Here is an 18,343-nt window from a genome sequence, read left to right on the forward strand (position 1 = left end):
ACATTCAGTGTGGTGAAACACACTGTATTGGTTAAAATGCAACTGACTTCTGACTCCTTAAATAAGATTAAATTTGCACAAGTCAACAGGATCACTTTCAGAAAAAATACTTCCTCCAAAAAAAATGAGTCCAAGTGCCTGATCCAGCAAATGCAAAGAGGTTTTGGTCATCACATTTGATTTTGAAGTAGCAATGAGTATAAATCTTTTCTGTTATTTGCTGCTGTAACTAACACACTATAAACATTTATCATAATGAACAGGCATATAAAGTGGCAGTGTCACCTATAAACTCTGTTCAAAGCATTTTCTGTTCCGATAAAAATTTGCATAAGCTAAAAAAAATTCACTGCCAAGTGAATCTCCAAAAGACACAGTTTTGAATGAGAGAGAGAACACAGTAATTTCACATAGATACATTTATATCTAGTGTGTAGAGTCAGAGCTAGCATCCATCACATCTTTAACTTGCAGATTCTTCTGATCCTCTCCTTCAGGCCTGCTGTTAGATAAATATCAAATTTTCAAGTGTTCTCTCAAGAACATTTTACCCCATTTAATATAGCTATGGTAAGTGTTTAAGCCTACTCTGAATCCTGCAGGACTCACGGTATTAATATTTTCCAGCTATAAACACTGTAATTTAGCTGAATGCTGTTCCTTAATATCGCTTAGGTCTGTTTCCATGTCATCACATGTACAACTGATCTGATATTAATGCTAAAATTATAAAGACATCTATCTGCTTTATCTCCTGAAATCTCTTTAGCAAAGATTATACAGTGGCAGTTCCTCATAAATTTCACTTGCCATTATATAGCCTATTTAACTAGTTCAATTGAATTTTTTTTAAAGTTCATAATAAAAGAATTAATGACTTGTAGCTCAACAAGCTACAAATGAGAATTCTGAGCTAGTAGCATTCACTGTATCAATCTAATTTTTAACAACTTTAATGATGTTGAACAATAGTTCATTCCTATTATCTTCCCTTAAGTCTCCTTAAGGAGTTTTACAAACACAACCTGCTAAAAAATGGTTGGAGATGAGGTGAAGTTTCCTCAGTGTTTATTTGTAAGGATTTTTGCTAATAATTCTGAAGTAAAGTTATATTCCTTCACAGTTCCTTTCAAATGCTGAGAAAACTGAAAAACAGGATAAGGTTTTTTTTCCCCTAAAATGATTGTGCTTTGCCCACTTTATATCATGGCATCTACATTTCTGTCACTTTGTTTTAATTCTTTATAAACAATTTGTAGAAGCAGAGCAGTTCCCATGATCAGATTTTTAGATATAAGTATGATCTTTTGCCCCCTGCTTAAGCCCTTTATTATACAAACTGTAATCTTCTCACCCAATTTTTAAAGCATGATTCTTGTTCATTATAAGACTTAACAGAAAAAAGCCAGTATGGTTCAGATGATAAAGTTTCTGCATGGAGGGCACAGTCAAAGCTAAACCAGATTCTTCTGCTTGTTTTTTGCTTATAAAAATATCACACTTAATTAAGGGGCTTTTAAAAAATTTCTAACTGAGCAAATTATTGGCAAAAACAAATCAGGCACCAGTCAAAACAAATAATCCCTTTGATTTACTCCTCTGTTGACTCTAACTGGTTGAGTGTAACTCATTCTTGAAAGAATTTTGCTGCCCAGATCCCACACTGTGAGTGGCTTTCAGCCCTGTTAACAAAGTGAAGTGGTCTCTGGTTTTCACAGGGAGGCTCAGTGATGTGGAGAACGCTGGCAGGGCTACAAAGGCTCAGCAGAATGGAGGCAGTCTAAACAGATACGGCTGTTTGGTTTCTGTGCCGGAACTGCTGAACACAGAAGTAAACTGTGTGAACTGTGAACCCTGTTTGCTCGCTCCAAGTACCACCAAAAGCACAGCTCATGATAAAGTCTGCTTTCTACTGACAAAAACATGCTCAAAAACCCCTTTAAAAAACAAGCCTGTGTAAGTGTTAAGTATTCTGTACATACAAAAGAGCTTAGCTGAGATGGCTGAAAGCCTAGAGGAAACCTGATGAGCACAAAGGACACAAACCAAGTTAGGAAAATCAAACACAGAATGCCTCATGTTCTGCCTGGAAAATATGGCAGAACTGATATTCTAGCCTAGGAACACTTAGTAAGAATCCTGAAACACTTGACCTACACCCTTGTCAGAGAAACTTTACACTTTAAATCAGGAAGGAAAAATAAATAAGGATCAAATTATGCTTTAAAACCAGTGGGATGTTCCAGGTGCAGGACTGCCATGTTGCTTCCTCGGCATCTACCTCAGTTTCTCCACCTTCATGGAAATACTCTCAATACCATGGACTTCTAGGAAACAGAACTGGGCAGACTGGGTATAACTACAGTGGTGCCACTGGGTCTTGAGCAGCTCCACTTGTCTTCACTCTCCCCACTGCTCAGCTACACAGGGTGCAGGTTCCACTTCACTAAGTTGACCCTACAGACTTGCTGTCACAGCACAACAGGGTAGGCAGGAGCATACTACAACCATTCTAGTACTAAAACCTCATTGAAAAAGAAAGAAGGAGATGTTTTTCTCCAGCACAATCACTTGTGGCATCTTAATAAATATAGTACTCCACAATGTTTGAATTCTGTATGGTATCTGTATGTGTCCCCCTTCTAACCCACAGTAAAATGATTTATTCCAATAAAAAAGGGTGCATTAGCTAGTCAAGTACTGAAAGCACTGTTCCAAATATTTAATTTCTCTGTAAAAACCTTTTTTTGTTGTTGCATGATTTTTTACTTATTTAGATACAGCTAAAGTGATTCACTACAGGATACTAAATCAATCATTCATTAATCATTCAATCTAGTCTAGGAATTGCTGGAGAAAATGCACTAAATAAAAGTCACAAACTCTTTTATTCTTGAGCAATTTTCCTTGGATAGACAGCAATCCATTTACAGTATGTAGAAATTAGCTAGTGAAAGGATTATTACAATTTCTTTTATCTTCAGAAGAGTTAGGGTTTCTGAGTGCAGCATCACTGGGAAGCTCTTTCACATACACTTTCAAACAAGACAATAAATCAAATTTACCAAATCTACTTTCAGTTACAGGATTTTCATTCTTGTAAGACACAGCAAAAAGCTGAAAACAGCGTCACATGTTTCAAAAGACATGTCTATACAGTTAAGTACTGAGATTATGTTCAATTAATGCAGAATTATGCTGAAAAGTACACTGCATGGGTTACCACTGAGACAGCAAATGGAGCAAAAATATGGCCTAAGAAAGAGCAAGTGAACCTGCTGGATTTGGTCATTGCCCTTTATCCTTCACACAGCTTCTTGAATAAATAGCTGTATAAGCATTAATCAAAATGGAGATCCTAGATATAATTTCAGATATTATATATAGTTTTAAAAAAATCTCTACAAAAAGAAACTCAGTTGGATTACAATTCCAAGGAAAAGTGAGTTGCTCTTACGTTATTGTTTTATAAGTATGTGTTCTGGTCCATTCCCAGCTTTGACAACATTCACTAAATATCTTCCTGATTAGATTGCCAAGAACAATGTAACTCCATACCCAAGTATGTCAGATATATATTATTTGTGCACTGTCACACCCAGAACCAAAGCATCTTACACAGCATAAATTTCTTCCAAAGTTTTCCAAGTCTTCTAGGAATAAGCAGGTTTTAGTGGATAAAAATATTCATATTGCAGTGCAGAACATTTATTTCCAGCCAAAGATTTTTCCCAAAGTATGCAAGTCAGGCTGTACAACAAAACTTTCAGCAAAAAAGGAGGATTCATCATATGCTACTTTTTTAAAAAATAGAAATAAAGTTAGAAGACATTTTCCTTGGTATCTAAGATCCCCCTCATGATTGTGCCAACACATTCCCATGAATGTAAAAATAGAAATCTCTGAGTCCTCCTTTTCCTGAGACTAAGTAAAGAAATAACTTCATTCACTCATATGACTGATTGGTTGGGACAAGAATGATACCAGCAGAAGGGAAAGTTAAAATCCTAATAAATGGATATAAGGTCAGATTTTTTTTTCTTGGGAGAATCCACTTCATCAACTATATTCATTTCTTCTGGTAGTTGTCTCCTATTGGCAGACAATCTGACTGTAGAGATTTTGACCAGTAAATTTAAAAATGGACAGTGAAGTCATGTAGAGCACTAAAGTAGTAATATCAAATCTTGACTCTGTTCAGCAGAAAACTACTGAAGTCAGCAGTACACTGAGATGGGAGCTTAGCACACAGGCTGCTCCTATTTGGTATTTGCTGAATCTTTGAAAAGCTGTTTAACTTCCAGCAAAAGAAAGAGAGAAAGAAAAAAAATATACAGATCAGCATGAGTCATGGATCTGGCCTACTTTACCTTTGAGCAAACTAAGCTTAAGCCAATGTTTACTAGCATCATGAATATTTGGGCATCTGCAAGGACTATGAAATCCAAGAGAATCCCCAGGCAAAGAAATTACTTCATCCAAGAACACAACTTGCATTCTTGGACTGGGAACTTGGGTTTCTCTTTCTTGACAGGTCCTGTGTGTGAACCGAGGTCTGCTCTGGGCTGTTTCCCACCGTGGACATACACTTCTCTACATGAGCAAGATCAGATGCCAGACTGCACCCCAGTGCAGTTGTTGGGTTGACACAGTAGTCATATGCTGTTTGTCCTAAATCTATTTCAAGCAGACAAAACTATGCATGGGAATGTCTTCTAAAAAGTTTTGTTTATTTTTTTTCTGGAGAAACAGTGTTTACAGTTGGACACGATGCTGTACCTCTAGAGCAGAGAAAGTGAGGCCAAAGAGGGTTGCCTTCCTCTGGAACAAAAGGTCAGTGAATGCCTTATTTCCTGAGCAATTTATTTCTACAGGCTTGGACCAACTTTTAGAAACAATATCTCCTACAACAGCTTTGTCAGAAGGTGGCCCTGACAAAGGGCAAGGAAAGAATACCTACTGACTGTAAAGCTTTCATTCTGTGTTTTTAGGTAGTATAGGCCCATAAAATTCAAGAGCAGTAAAGAATGATCATTACCTTAAATATAACAAAAAAAAAATTTACCAATATAAGGTACATATCTTCAGCAGAAGATAGAAGTACCAGCTTTGTGGGTTTCTCAGCATGTCTTTTTGTCCCACTAGAACTCTCCTCTGTGAAGTTCACTTTCATCTATCTGTTCTTCATTTGTGAATTGATCTCATCTAAGCACCAGACCAATGCAATCTTGGTCCTATTACAGCTGAAATCCATGGTAAGGAAAAAGAAAATGTAGACTTGTCTCATTGTCATGTTATTGGTGCCTGAGTTCATGTTTTCTTAACAGCTCATCCCACAATTCTCTGAGGTTGCTGAAAAGTAGGTAGAGAGAACTGAACAACAGGAGTTTCATCACCACTCATGGGGACTGCTGGAGGAAGGACTAGAAGCATTTTGACAGAGAAGTGGGGAAGCCATGAATGTTCTCTTTTTTAACTATTAACTTTGAAACACAGGCATCTTATCTTCTGACCTGGACACTGACCATGCCAACTCTAGAAGGCTAAATTCCACCAGACAAACTTAGAGCAGCCTTTGAGTAGTACCTCCGTGGTTTTCTTTGTGAAGTAGAGCTTCAGACAGAATAGTATTTAGCACATTCAGTTTCTTTGGAGTTACTTTAATGCATAAATACCCAAAAGCAGAAACTTTTTCTTAATACTTCTTTCCCCCATTTCCTTTCAAGGCATAAATTGGAAGTGGGTAGGAGAAGCAATCCTTTGCAGGTTACCTTGAACTCAGAGAGCAGCTACTTAACATTTGTAATAAAAATAAATGTGCCTCACTCAAAATGCTAGCACTGTATGGATTACATCAAGTGGTCAACTGAAGGCAAAAAAATCTCTTCAGCAACACCCAGTGAAAGCTCCCAACCTCCAGCTGCCTTTCCCCAGGACCCAGCCTTGCAAAGTCAGCACTCCCCCCAGGCCAAACCAGCTGGGGGAGTTGGGGAAGACACATTCACCACACATGCAGGCACTCAGCAGAGGAACAGCAAAGCAGGCACACAGTTAAAGCATCACAAAAATAAATAAGAATGACAGCAAGAAACACAATGGGTATTTCAGCACACCTCTTCATTCAAAAATCTGCTCCTGGCCCACAAAATGACCCCATTCATGGCTGAGCTGAGCCAAAGCACCACAAGGGTCACGGTCTCGTGACCTGCACAACACTTCCTTCCCCTCCCCAAAACTGCAGCTGACCACCAGCTGACTCGTTTGGTCGACCACCAATAAGGTTTCCATCATTTGGTACTCTGCAGGGCACAGTGTGAGAATCTGGCTGTAGCACACAGCTAAACAATTCCTGCATTTTATTTCAAACAAATGGGAGAAGGACGACAGACAGTCCACACCACTTCAAAAAGGGACTGCAGTAAGCCAGATGGTGAGGATTACATCTTGGGGATGGCTGCTGGTTTATGATGACAGGATGTGAGGCAAAGAGAGGTAGAAATCTGGCACTCCACCAACACAATGCAGTGCAATATCTGCTGTGTAGGAAGTGTTTCAGCAGTAAAGGTTGCAACTCCAGGTCCAAGACTGAAGCAGGAGATATATCATGATATCTTGAATTCACATTTGCTTCGGATTTGTAAATTTGTGATAGTTGAATTACCTACAAAGTGGTTTCACTGTTCACAATTAAATATTTTGTGTCATTTATTATGCATGTGAAAAAAGTGATGTAGAATTATTTCATTCTTTTGTTCACAGTTTGAGTCAATTTTGCTATTTATGCTACCATTTCTCCCTTTTTTCTATTCAAAAAGAATTAAAACAAGGAGTGAAAAGATCCTTTTTCCGACGTTCAAAGAAAATTGTGATAAACATTTTATATATATCACATTTTAAAATATTGATCTTCTGTATGGATAAACACATTCAATCAATTCCAATTTCAACTGCAGAACAAAATCATTAAGCATGCATGTTTGTTAAACCTGCGGCAGAAATAATTTTATTTTCTTCTAGAGGCAAAGGTTTAATTAAACTTGAGACACTGGAGAGAAAATGAAGAGAGCTCTGAAAAATGGCAGTTCTTCACTGGACTGTCTATAGAACTTTAGATAAATGGAGGTTTCTTAATTACTAATTCAGTAGGTCAGTTTTAGAGCAATTGCATATTATGCTAATTGTTTCAGAAAAATAACTTCTGTGAATTATCATCCAACAAAGTTTCTATCTGCACTTGGTTCATCAACGAAAAAGGAGACAAAGATGTCTTTTATTCTACACCACAAGAGATGGATGGTTTGAGTTACATGATAGAAAAGACACAACATTATCAGAGTCAGTACAGTCATATCCCAAGTCAGTGCTGCATCCATAAAGCAACATGCTGTATTTATTGGACACAGTGCAGATAATCCTTTGATCTCTGGTTCTGCTTGTTTCAACAGCCCAGTTTTAAATTGGTATTAGCAATTATGATTCACATTACAATCAAATATGTGGTTTCAGATAAGGGAAGAGAAAAAAAATCAGTTCTCTGCTTCAAAGATTCAACAATAGATTATAAAGTGCTCAAAGAAGCAAAATGAAGTTATTGAAACCATGCTAGTATCTTTTTGTACCACCCTGAGAGAAGAAATCCTTATCTATTCCTAAAAAATATACATTTAAATGCAAATGCAATTATAGACAAAGAAGATCTGTTCAAACCACTAAAACTGTTTTTATAGCAATTTATACAGTTTCTATGCCACTAGATTTTAACAGCTAAAATTACTGCAAGTTAGCTGCTCGCTCTTCAACATTTTAGTGGCTTTCAGAGATCATCTTAATTAAACGCCTTAAGAGATCCTCAGTTAAGCAGGGGAAGGTTTGGTTGGAATTTTCTTTTTGTTTCACCTTTAAACATATACAGCCTTCCCCAATTAAAGAAAAGCTTCTTATTAGAAACCAAAGATGAGTGGTCTCTGTCCTTTTCAACACAAACTTAGACTCCTTTACCCTTTACCAACATTGAATTTAATAGCAAATTATTTAATTTGACAGACATGCAAATTCTGTATTTTCCTAACTATGTATTACTGTCTGGATCTAAAATAACTAAGATTTTTGCTTTGTGATGTTGCAGAATCCTATGCTGAAAGGTCACTAAAAGATTTTTAAATGGGCTACACAGATCATTAGAAAACAAAGCCATCTCTTTCATGCAGAGACTTTTGACACAAACAGCAGCAATTACAGCATGTCCAACCAGATGCTCTCTTAGGAACTTAGGCACTCCTGAAAGATTGTCTAGATGCCTCCACTTGTCCCTGTACAAACATGTTCTTCAAGTGTCACTCTTCAATTCTCCACATTGTAAATGCATCTAAAATATGCTTTCTTACAGGGCAGGGCAGACCTTCCAAGGAAAAGCTGGATATAACCTCATTGTACAATTTGTGCCATGCCTGCTAAGCTGTAAGTACTTTAGAACTGCTTTCAGTGAATAGGGCCAAGGTATGAGGCACCTTGCCAGGGGCACATTGTACATTACATTTCTGCTTTCTAAAAGATAAACAGATTCCATTTCATTCTGATGAGTATGAGTGATTCCTACGAATTTGCCAGAACTATTCTGAATTGCTGTTTTCTTCTTCAGAGTACTTAGTACTTTCATGTTTCTGACCCTGGCAACACCTGTAATCACATTCCCTCACCATGGTCCAGTCACTACCAGATTCAGAAGGTCACAATGAAGTGTGACTGTGAACTTAGCTCAAATTGTTCTTAATTCACTGAAAACCCTGTTAGAGATTAAAGAAAATTGAAGTAATTTGAGTCCTAACCATTGCTGACTTGGAGCATTCTGAAAGCATTCTCAAGCATTCTGAAAGGCTTGCTGGGGATTTTGAAGGAACAACAAGGGCTGTTATGTTGATCCCTAGCAGGACATTGTGTGCATAACAAAGTCCAGAGAGAAAAGAATAGAAAGTTTTTGTATTTTCATACAATCTAGAATATTATCTTTACTAATTTTGTTGAAATTTAACCAGTCTATCAAAGACATCTTATTTATATTTCTTTATACTTAGCTGTATCTCTTTCCTGAAACTAATAATTTAAATTAGTCTAGGCAATTTTAACTTAAACTGCCAAATTAATCAATGAAAAAGTAAATGTATTGTACTTAGTGGATAAGGGTGCAATCCAATTATTTTGTTGAACTTATTTGAAGGCTGGAAAGTCTAATCAGTGAGAAAGAACATCAGACTTGGGCTTGCTATAAATAGGGTTATTAACTGTAGCCTATTTATATGCACAGCTGCAGTCTTCCAGGAGGACCCGCAGAACCACTTGCAGAACGTGTTAAGAGACGGTCAAACAAAGTATCATCTGAATGTTAATTCCAGCTAAGTGAACAGATCCCTGGAGCACTTGAACATATAAACTAAGGTCAGTGGACTTCAGGCAGAAGTGGAGAATATAAACCCATGACTTTAGGTTCACAATGCCAAGAAACAAAGTCATACAAGCAGAACAGACCACGAGCTGTATTATCTGCTTGTAAGATAAGACAGAAAGAAACATTCTTGACAACAGTTAAAGATACTGTTTCTCCTTTCCTTCACAAAGAATAATGTGACCTCAGGTCCTCTTCCTGATTATTTGAAAGGTGAAAGAAGAGGATGGAGGACATCACATTTCAGACCTGAGTAATTTTCTCTTGGCAAGAAGCTGGATGATTGAGATTTCTTGGAATGGTAGAATATGCTCTACTCTTCTGAGCAGCATGCCACAGAGGGCAGTGTCCTAAAACTATCTTATGTATATATATACACACATCTTACAGCAACAAATTCCTTTAAATTTTATTTCATTAAATAACTTCTCACACAAGCAGCATATTAAACTTGGCACACAAAGAGGATGAGAAAAATCTTTGTCCAGCTGACACCACTGAAAGTAAAAACGAAGCACAATGATCATTAGGCCAGGTACACGATTAAAAAAATAAAGCCCAGAATTATGGAAGTAGTGTGACAACATTAATATAATTCCTCATATTAAAATATTTAAAATACACAGATAATTCTATCTCTATTTCCTTATATGCACTCTAGGGAAAAAAAAGCCCACTGATGTGGTGCAATTTCTAATGCAATATAGTTTTCAGACTATTTCATCTTACATCATGATATTATTCCATTCACCCTCTACATGATAATATCTGATTGAATGAGTTGGGACACAGGTGTTTTTTCTGAATAATTTATACCAGAAAACTGTAAACTGTTTTTGAGACTAATATTTCACAATGATGGTTGTAAATTCAAACACTGGGAAAGAATTCAGATATCAAGGAATTATGTAACTAACAGAAGAATACGCATTTTAGTATATTTTTGTTCAAATCTGTAAATTAGTCTATGGGATAAATGACAAATGTGAAAAGCCAATGCAGACTGTGAGGAACATGCTTTTCAGTATGTATAAAGAAGCAAATCTATAAAACCTGTAGTACAGAATACATTTTCAGTTAAAGACCCTGTAACATCCTTTTATCCTTTGCGACTTCAGTAAAAAATAATGGGATCTCAGTTCTAACCACATAAATCAGTTTACATTTGTGACAAATACTATTGAAAAGAGGCAAGAGGATTTTTGTCCAAAGTTCCATTTACCTGTTACAATGAATTAGAATTATATTTTTGCACAATGAAATTCTAGATAACTTACATATTATATCATGACATATTGGTATAAGTACTGACAATAATTGAGAAACTTTATGAACAAAACTTATTCTTTGATTTAAGATCTATGCCTGCCAGACACAAGATCTTTAACATTTTAATAACAAGCATTTTGGACAGATTTTACTGGTATTATGTGTTTTACAGGGTATTTTGCTTTGCCAAACCATAGCAAATATGTTTGTACCATTTTCAACAAAGCCAGAGTAGCCAAGTTCAAGACCTTTAAGGTCTTGGAAGCCTGGGGGCCTTCTTCTAGACCAAAGTATAAACTACATGACAATAGAAAAAGAATTGTAAAGAATTTTAAAAAGCTTTTAAAAAGAAAAAGAACAAATGATAGTAATATTTTTATAATGTACTTCGTTAGTAAACCAAGGTTTTGAGAACAATTCCATCCAATGTGGCCCATTAAAGACCACACCAACTGTATCAGCTTATTGTTTACACTACCCCTCCCCACTCCCAGATCTCAGGAAGCAGCAATGGGAGGTCTAAAACCCTACAAGTCTACCCACAATTCAGGAGCTGGTTCCATGTTTCACCAGCTCTCTCTGTCCACCAAAACTATGACTTCTGCTACATACTCCACTACATCCTTGAGTAACCATCTCAGTTGCTGCAATCACACAGTTCTCAGAGTAACAACTCTGCTGTCAGTATCTCAATGTGATTAGCAGACCAAGTTCTTTCCCTCTTGCATCTCAGTCCCAACCTGACCATTTTTCATTTCACTTCTTTTAGTATTTCTCTGTCCATTCCATCAACAATGTTAGCTCTGTCCACTAGGTAAAAATATCACAGTCAGATCTTCCACCTTGGTCCTGCATGTGGGAATCTCTGAATCTGTGTTGAAAAGCCCTCAATATCCAGCCCACATACTTTTAGACAAGCAGTTTTCCATTAAACTTGCATGGAAAATATGTACTTTTTTAACATGACATTCATGAAAAGACAAGGTCTTGGTAGTCCTCCTTCTGTTGTACAAGGTTAAGCATATAGTCTGCAGCTAAAAAATACAAACATACAAGTACAGGTATTTGAAAACCCCTGTAGAGAACAATTGTTTTGAGACTAACCCTTGACACTTGGCACTAGTCTTTCTGGCACCTACTTATCCATAATGAAAAGAAAAATATTGTTTCTTTTCTCCTTTCTCCTCAGTATTGTGGTGTTTCTTACTTCACACCTCAGGCAAGTTTTACATCTGCCAAACGCAGGACTACCCTTTAGACATTCCTGCATATCAGAATGCAAGAAAGACACAGTGTAATTTTAGAAGATAACATTTGCAACGTGGAGGAAAAGAGCTTTCACAACCATTTGTAAATCCTGTGTGTATTTGTAAATTATTACTGAAATAAAATCCCACAGTAATTCTTTAAACTGCTGTGTGGGAGTAGACAAAAAAGAATGGTTGGAAAGAAAAAATATTATAGCGTATCTGTTTATACTCACACCATCAAAAGGACTACAAAACTGCATGCTCTCAATCATTTGCTGGCCAACAGAACAAGCACTTTAAATGTTACTTTTTAATTTTTAATAATTTTTAATAATAATAATTTTAATAATTTTTTAATAATTTTTAACTTTTTAATTTCTGGTGTCAGAATTTAGTTGGTTACAGTTTAGGATGTAAAGGATTTAAAACACAACCAAACACTCTGAAGAGTAGTGCCCAGAGCAAAGGTCCAGCAAGTAGCTTTGGGCAGAAACCAGTCTAGATTCAAATAAAGGAAGGAGCTTGGGTGGGCAGCCAGCTGTCATGTACAGGTGATATCTATGGCCACGCTCAGGTGGAAGGCAGGAAGCTCACTGGCTAGACTTACATCAGGAGAATAAAAATAGAACATATATAGAAGGGTGACAGTGCCATTCAATTCTTCCAAACTCCACTTGACTCCAGTGAAGAAGGCTACCTACACGTCCTCATCCCTTGTCACTGTCACCCTGGTGCTGCAATGACCCAGGACACTGCAGCTGTATGCCAGTGAGTTGAGACTCTAAGAAGGTGCTGCTCCCTGTGGAGCAGGCATTGGTGGTCACTAAAGCTAATACATTTTTCCTTCATATTGAAATGGTTTATATGCAGTGAGAGCAACTGTGCCTCAGCTGGCAAGAGGAGAACCCTTTCCAAGAGTTGCTGGTTTGCCCAGACCCAGTGGAGAACATCCCTTAGTCCTCTTCTGCTATCACCAAGCTGGGACACAGAGCAGCTTTGGGTGCCCTCAGGATCAGCAGAGACTGCATCCCCCCCACTCTCACCTGCCCACATATGGTCATGGTCTGGTTATTTGGAAAACACATGAACTTCATAAAGGTCACAATACACTGGTGACCCTTCAAGACTTCCTTCCAGAAAAATTGTATCAGGAAAATAATTTTTGAAATTTTTTGAGTTGTTTTGAATCTTTCTTCCACATATAAACATTTACTTGTTCCACCAATATTTCAGACACCCAGCTCTAAGTAGTACAATGTTTTTCAACTGTTGCCACTAAACAACACCAACCCCATATATACAAATGAAATTTAAGTTGTAGCTACTGCATACCAGATACTGAAGTTTCTAAAAACATGATTACATTAGGGTGCAATGGCCATTTACTCAGGAGGGGAACTACTGCCATGTTTTCCCTAGCAGAATTAAATGCTTTCAGTCAGCTCTTGGGTTTTAAATAGGTGATTCAGGTTTTAGAATATTTGCCATGCTTTACACCACAAAATCCAGCATACCCTTTAGTTTTAAAATCTGATAGGCCTTCTGGTAGTTAAAATAACTAAGTAAACAAACAAAGAAAAAAGTAAAATAATCATGTTACAAATAAAAAATTCCTCCCTATCAGTCTCATATTAATTTGACCATTTTCATCATGACAAGACCTCTGTTTTAGAACAAATGGGAGCAATATTGCCACTCCCACAAGGCACAGGATAAAAGACAGCCTCCAATTAATAGTACGAAAGCCAGTTATTAATAAAACAAACACACACAGAGGTACTACTTATTTCAGCAAATATCAAAAAAAGTACTTCAAAGAAAATACATTTCCTAATATTGCCAATGTTCTTTCTTCACCCTTTCTCTTGTTTATTTTTTACCATTTCTTTTTCTACTTCTCTTGCCCATCAGTTCACTGTCATGAAGTAATGGGCTGGCACTCAAAACTTTCAAAACCAAATCTCCATAATAATCTTCTAATTCTTTCAAATTCACTTAAATTGTAGCACCAACAGGGATCAGCTTACAGTCACAGGAGAAAGGTTCACAGAATTGTATTTAGAAACCATTCAACATTTTGGAATGAATAGCAAAACAATCCACATGGAGAAAATGTGATAATGGAGCCATAACATGATGGCATCAGGCTCTTAAAATATTTCTCCTCAAAGCTCTATTGTATGCATGATTTACTTTGAGCATAGGGATATCTGGAAGCCACATCAAAGACCTAATGGATAGACATTTTGTTAACATATGTAGAACTGATGCCAGGCCATAAAACAACACTGCACTGAGTATTACACATCTTCAGAAAAGTCTGGTTGTTTTTGTTGATTTTTTTTCTTGAGGTTGGGATGGATTTTTGGTCTACAAATTATTTCTTCCGTTATGTGCATGAATGCCTAACAGGCTCAGAAGCCTGTTACAATTTTTATGTTCTCTTGTTCCCTGGATCTTTGCCCAGTATCACAAAATCTGAGACAGGGCTGATCTTTGAAACTGGGAAAGGAAGAAGAATGAAAAAATAAGCAAGCATCTATATCCTTTGCAGAACAGGTTCTGTTACATCAATCACGGACTGGTAAAGAACCTCACAATCCATGCTACTACGCTAGCATCTCTGTTTCTCAGGTCATCCCTAGGACTGCTACTTTCAAAGTGCTGATCAAACCTGGCTTTAAGCTACAGTGCATTCTTCAGTGGTCTTTAATGTTCTTGGTGTTCAAAATGGAGACAATTTTCAAATTGTACAAACTGCAGATATGACATTCCATAAAGCCAGGAGGCCAAAAAACTTTGTAGAGTAAATTCCTGGAACAGCTCTCCGGGATTCTGAAAAGGCCACTTATAAGCTCCTCTGTTTCTGAAGTATTTATCCTGGATCACAGAATAATGAGCAGCAAATTTATGTACTTTGTAGGGCACTTAGGAAACAGTTTTTCCATCACTTAGTAACTGTAAGATAAGTAAAACAGCACTGCACACCAAGAAACACAGAGTACGAAAAGACACTGCAAGTCAAGATTGCAGAAGAGTTATAACTTTATCCATTTTGATACCTTTTCAGTTAATCACATATTTTGTGGTTCCATGTTTGGCACATTAGGTACATTGAAGCCAGATTAACAACAAACAGCTGCTATTTATAGCATTTCCCCAGAGATGGGAATGGTTGCTGCTGTGCTTTAAGACCAATCATGTTACATCTGTATTAAAATGAGAAGACAAACATGTTTTACTGCCAACTCTGCCAGAATTTCAAATGAAAACCACATTAGTTAACTTGTGAATTTCTCAGTCAGTCAGTCAGTCAGTCTCCAGTGTCAGCTTACATAGTTTAAATAAAACATCTCACCAGCACACAACACAACACAAAAGGATGCTAGCAGCATGGGCCTAGGTGCAAAAGAATTCTCAAATACTCCTCCAAAATAAAAGTCAGGAATGGACTGCAAATGTCTCTAACTTGCAATAGCCTGGACCTCAGCAGGTTCTACTACCATACCTTTGTCATTTCACAAACTCTTTGGCTCAGTTGTCAGCAGTCATACCAGCTTAAATATGTTAAGTCCCACAACCACAGGTTTTTTACTCTCACTGCTGTCCTAAGCACCGTGAGAACAGGATCTCAAGCTCAGAAAGGTTGCCAGGACATCAAGTCATAACATGCTTGGTCCCACTGTTTCCTATTTGTTTATATGAAGAAAAGGTGAATCTTGAATTCATTATCTTATAGGCACAGGCTCACCTCCTTTAGGCACCTACAGGTTAATCAGGCCTCAGCAGGCACTAAACAAGGACCTCAACTCCCCTGAGGATGGTGGATGTCTCTGCTCTGACCACGCATGATCCCACCCGCTCTGACACAGGAAGACTCTCATCTGGGGTGAATAGTCCTCTCCTAACTTAGAGAGAATAATACAATTATGAACAGAACAGAGACATTGGTGAGACACTGAACTTTATTGACAGAATTACAAAATCCATTTCCTTTTTCTGCTCAGAGGCTTTCTACACCACCTGAAAACTCAGTCCTGCAAAGTTGCAGCTTGCAGTAGATTTCACCATACATTTTTGCTAGCTGGAACAATTGCTTACGGCCTACTGACCAGCCAAACAGAAAGCATAAAGCAGGAAGGAAACCTGAAGTATCAGTGGGTTAATTTTTCAAAAGTATTTGCACATTGGGTACAAAGATGCCTCGAAAGGACACAGGGCATGTGCGCTCATGTCACATCATCACCCCTGAAGATGAATGTACCCCTGAGAGCTTGATGCTTCACAAAGCAGTAGTCACACTTCTTTTACTGCTTTAGGTTACTTGGAAATGCAAATGTGTTGAAGTTAAGCATAGGTACCTAAACAAAGGTTTGCAACTCAAACAATTCTGAGTATCCATTTTGATGATTTCAACATTTCTTGTGGCAGGAATGACTTTCAGAAAGCTAAGTCCAAAATACAGGAAAATTTTAGGAAATATATCAAAAATATGTCAACTACTATTTTTCTGGTTTCTTTAACATTTTTCTACTTTTACCCCCCAATCCCCAATTGCTATTTGCAAGAATCCACACAAAACACTTGGAAAAATGATTTTAAAAGGAGGAACAGAACTGGATATGCTGCAAAAGTGGTCAGATTAAACAAAAAAAAACCACACACACACACACACACAAAAAAAACCCCCAAAAAACCCCAAAAGCAAAACAAAAAAGAACTCCCCAAAAAACTCTAAAGAGGTATGGAAAAAAAGAATTTTCTCCTTTAATGTATTTTAATAATAATAAATATTGTTTGCAGCATAAATTTGTCAGACACATTATTTCAGTTCATAGTGATTATTTTTAATAAATATGTTAAAATCTCATGGAAGGAGTCAATTAATTATTTATAAATCAAGCAGTATATTTAATTCTGGTCAATATATAGATGAACACAAGTATACCTAAATGTGTAGTTATAACTTGAGCTGAATCACTTTTCACCAGACTTCACACACTTTCTTCAGTGTCCTATAGAACTCCTCATTTTCAACTACATTTCAGGGGTTTAAGTCATATTTGCTGCAACACCTGTGGCCAGCTATGCTTCAGAGGTTTTCACCTAATTTTAAACTGTTTTGCTTTAGACCTTTGTAAGAGCAATACCACCCACTGTTAATTTCTCACCCAGAGTTAGAGATCCAGATTTGGGTTTGTTTCAATTCAAAACTTAAACTGAAATTCTGGCCCGTGGAAATGGCACCTTTCTGTTCCCCTGGATTCATACTGCATTTTAACTTTGGCATAGAGGGCATTGTAAGACTTTGGTTCTGCCATGTATTTTATTGCCTAAATAGCGAGATGGTTCCCATTTTTACCAGAGTAACGCAATGGAATGAGCATGGTGAAGGACCCATTAAGGCTCTAACAGGGACTGAGTACTAAAAAACCTAAACATTCACTGGTTTTATTTTTCTGTTTCTTGGTTACATTTTCAAAGTGTGTCCATTACCTCTCCCATTATCATCAGCAGGGGGCTTGTAAATAAGCCTTTACCCAGCGTTTAAGAAAAATGAGCTTGTCAGTAGACGTAGTGGAGAGATCCCAATCCACTTCAATACTTAAAGAAACAGAGCAGGACAGCAAAGAGAAAATCATGTCCAGGCAAGCACCTTAACATATCTTTGAAGTCTACATTTGAACAATTCATAACCTGAATTGAAACGCCAAATTTTGAAATATACTAAACATAATTCAGGAAAGATAGCCAATTAACTGGTTAGAAACATTGTTTAAAATGCAGATGACATTAAATTAAATGAACCGTAATTAGAAAGTTGGAACATTTAACTTGGTAAATATGTGTTTCATGAAGCTAGACTCACAGGTGATGTTATGTAAACCAATCAACCATCAGGGTAGTTACTCTTTCCCTGCCCAGTGACCAAGCTGCTGAAATTGAAGACTCATGCTAACATTGAGAATCTCTGACACCAAAAGCCAGAGCTACTGAACTGTCATCTCAGAAAAGATAAAATCTCTTAAATATATAAAATCTCTTGCCTGGTTTAAAGGTCAGTGATAGTCATTTTTCTTCTCCATTGAAGCCATAAAAGTACAGTGCTTAACAAAGCATTGTGGCTCAGTAGGTACTCTAACAGCAATTTCTAGTGCTGCTGTAATTGAGGTTTCATCAACATTTTCACAATAAAACATACTGCCAGAAAAGTAATTCCCTGTTGTAAGCTGACACAGAAGACCTTGTACCAGGCACAAATCCTTCAGCACCAAGAGATTGGTTTGTATGATTTTTAGCTAAGAAGTTGGAAGAAAAGAGAAAGCAAGAACAAAAGTCTTACAAATGGAAGACAACAATGTAGAATTAGGAAATGTTCAAACAG

General features: G+C 37.1%; 1 protein-coding gene across 1 annotated transcript in view; it reads right to left on the reverse strand.

Annotated features, from left to right (window-relative positions):
• The window catches only part of CPQ (carboxypeptidase Q), a 146,202-nt gene that overhangs the window by 74,662 nt on the left and 53,197 nt on the right, over positions 1–18,343 (reverse strand). The gene's annotated exons all lie outside the window — the stretch shown is intronic.

The sequence above is a fragment of the Agelaius tricolor genome, unplaced genomic scaffold (assembly GCF_023055355.1).
Source record: "Agelaius tricolor isolate 1412-34295 unplaced genomic scaffold, bAgeTri1.0.p SCAF_2, whole genome shotgun sequence".
In the NCBI taxonomy this organism is placed as follows: Eukaryota; Metazoa; Chordata; class Aves; order Passeriformes; family Icteridae; genus Agelaius; species Agelaius tricolor.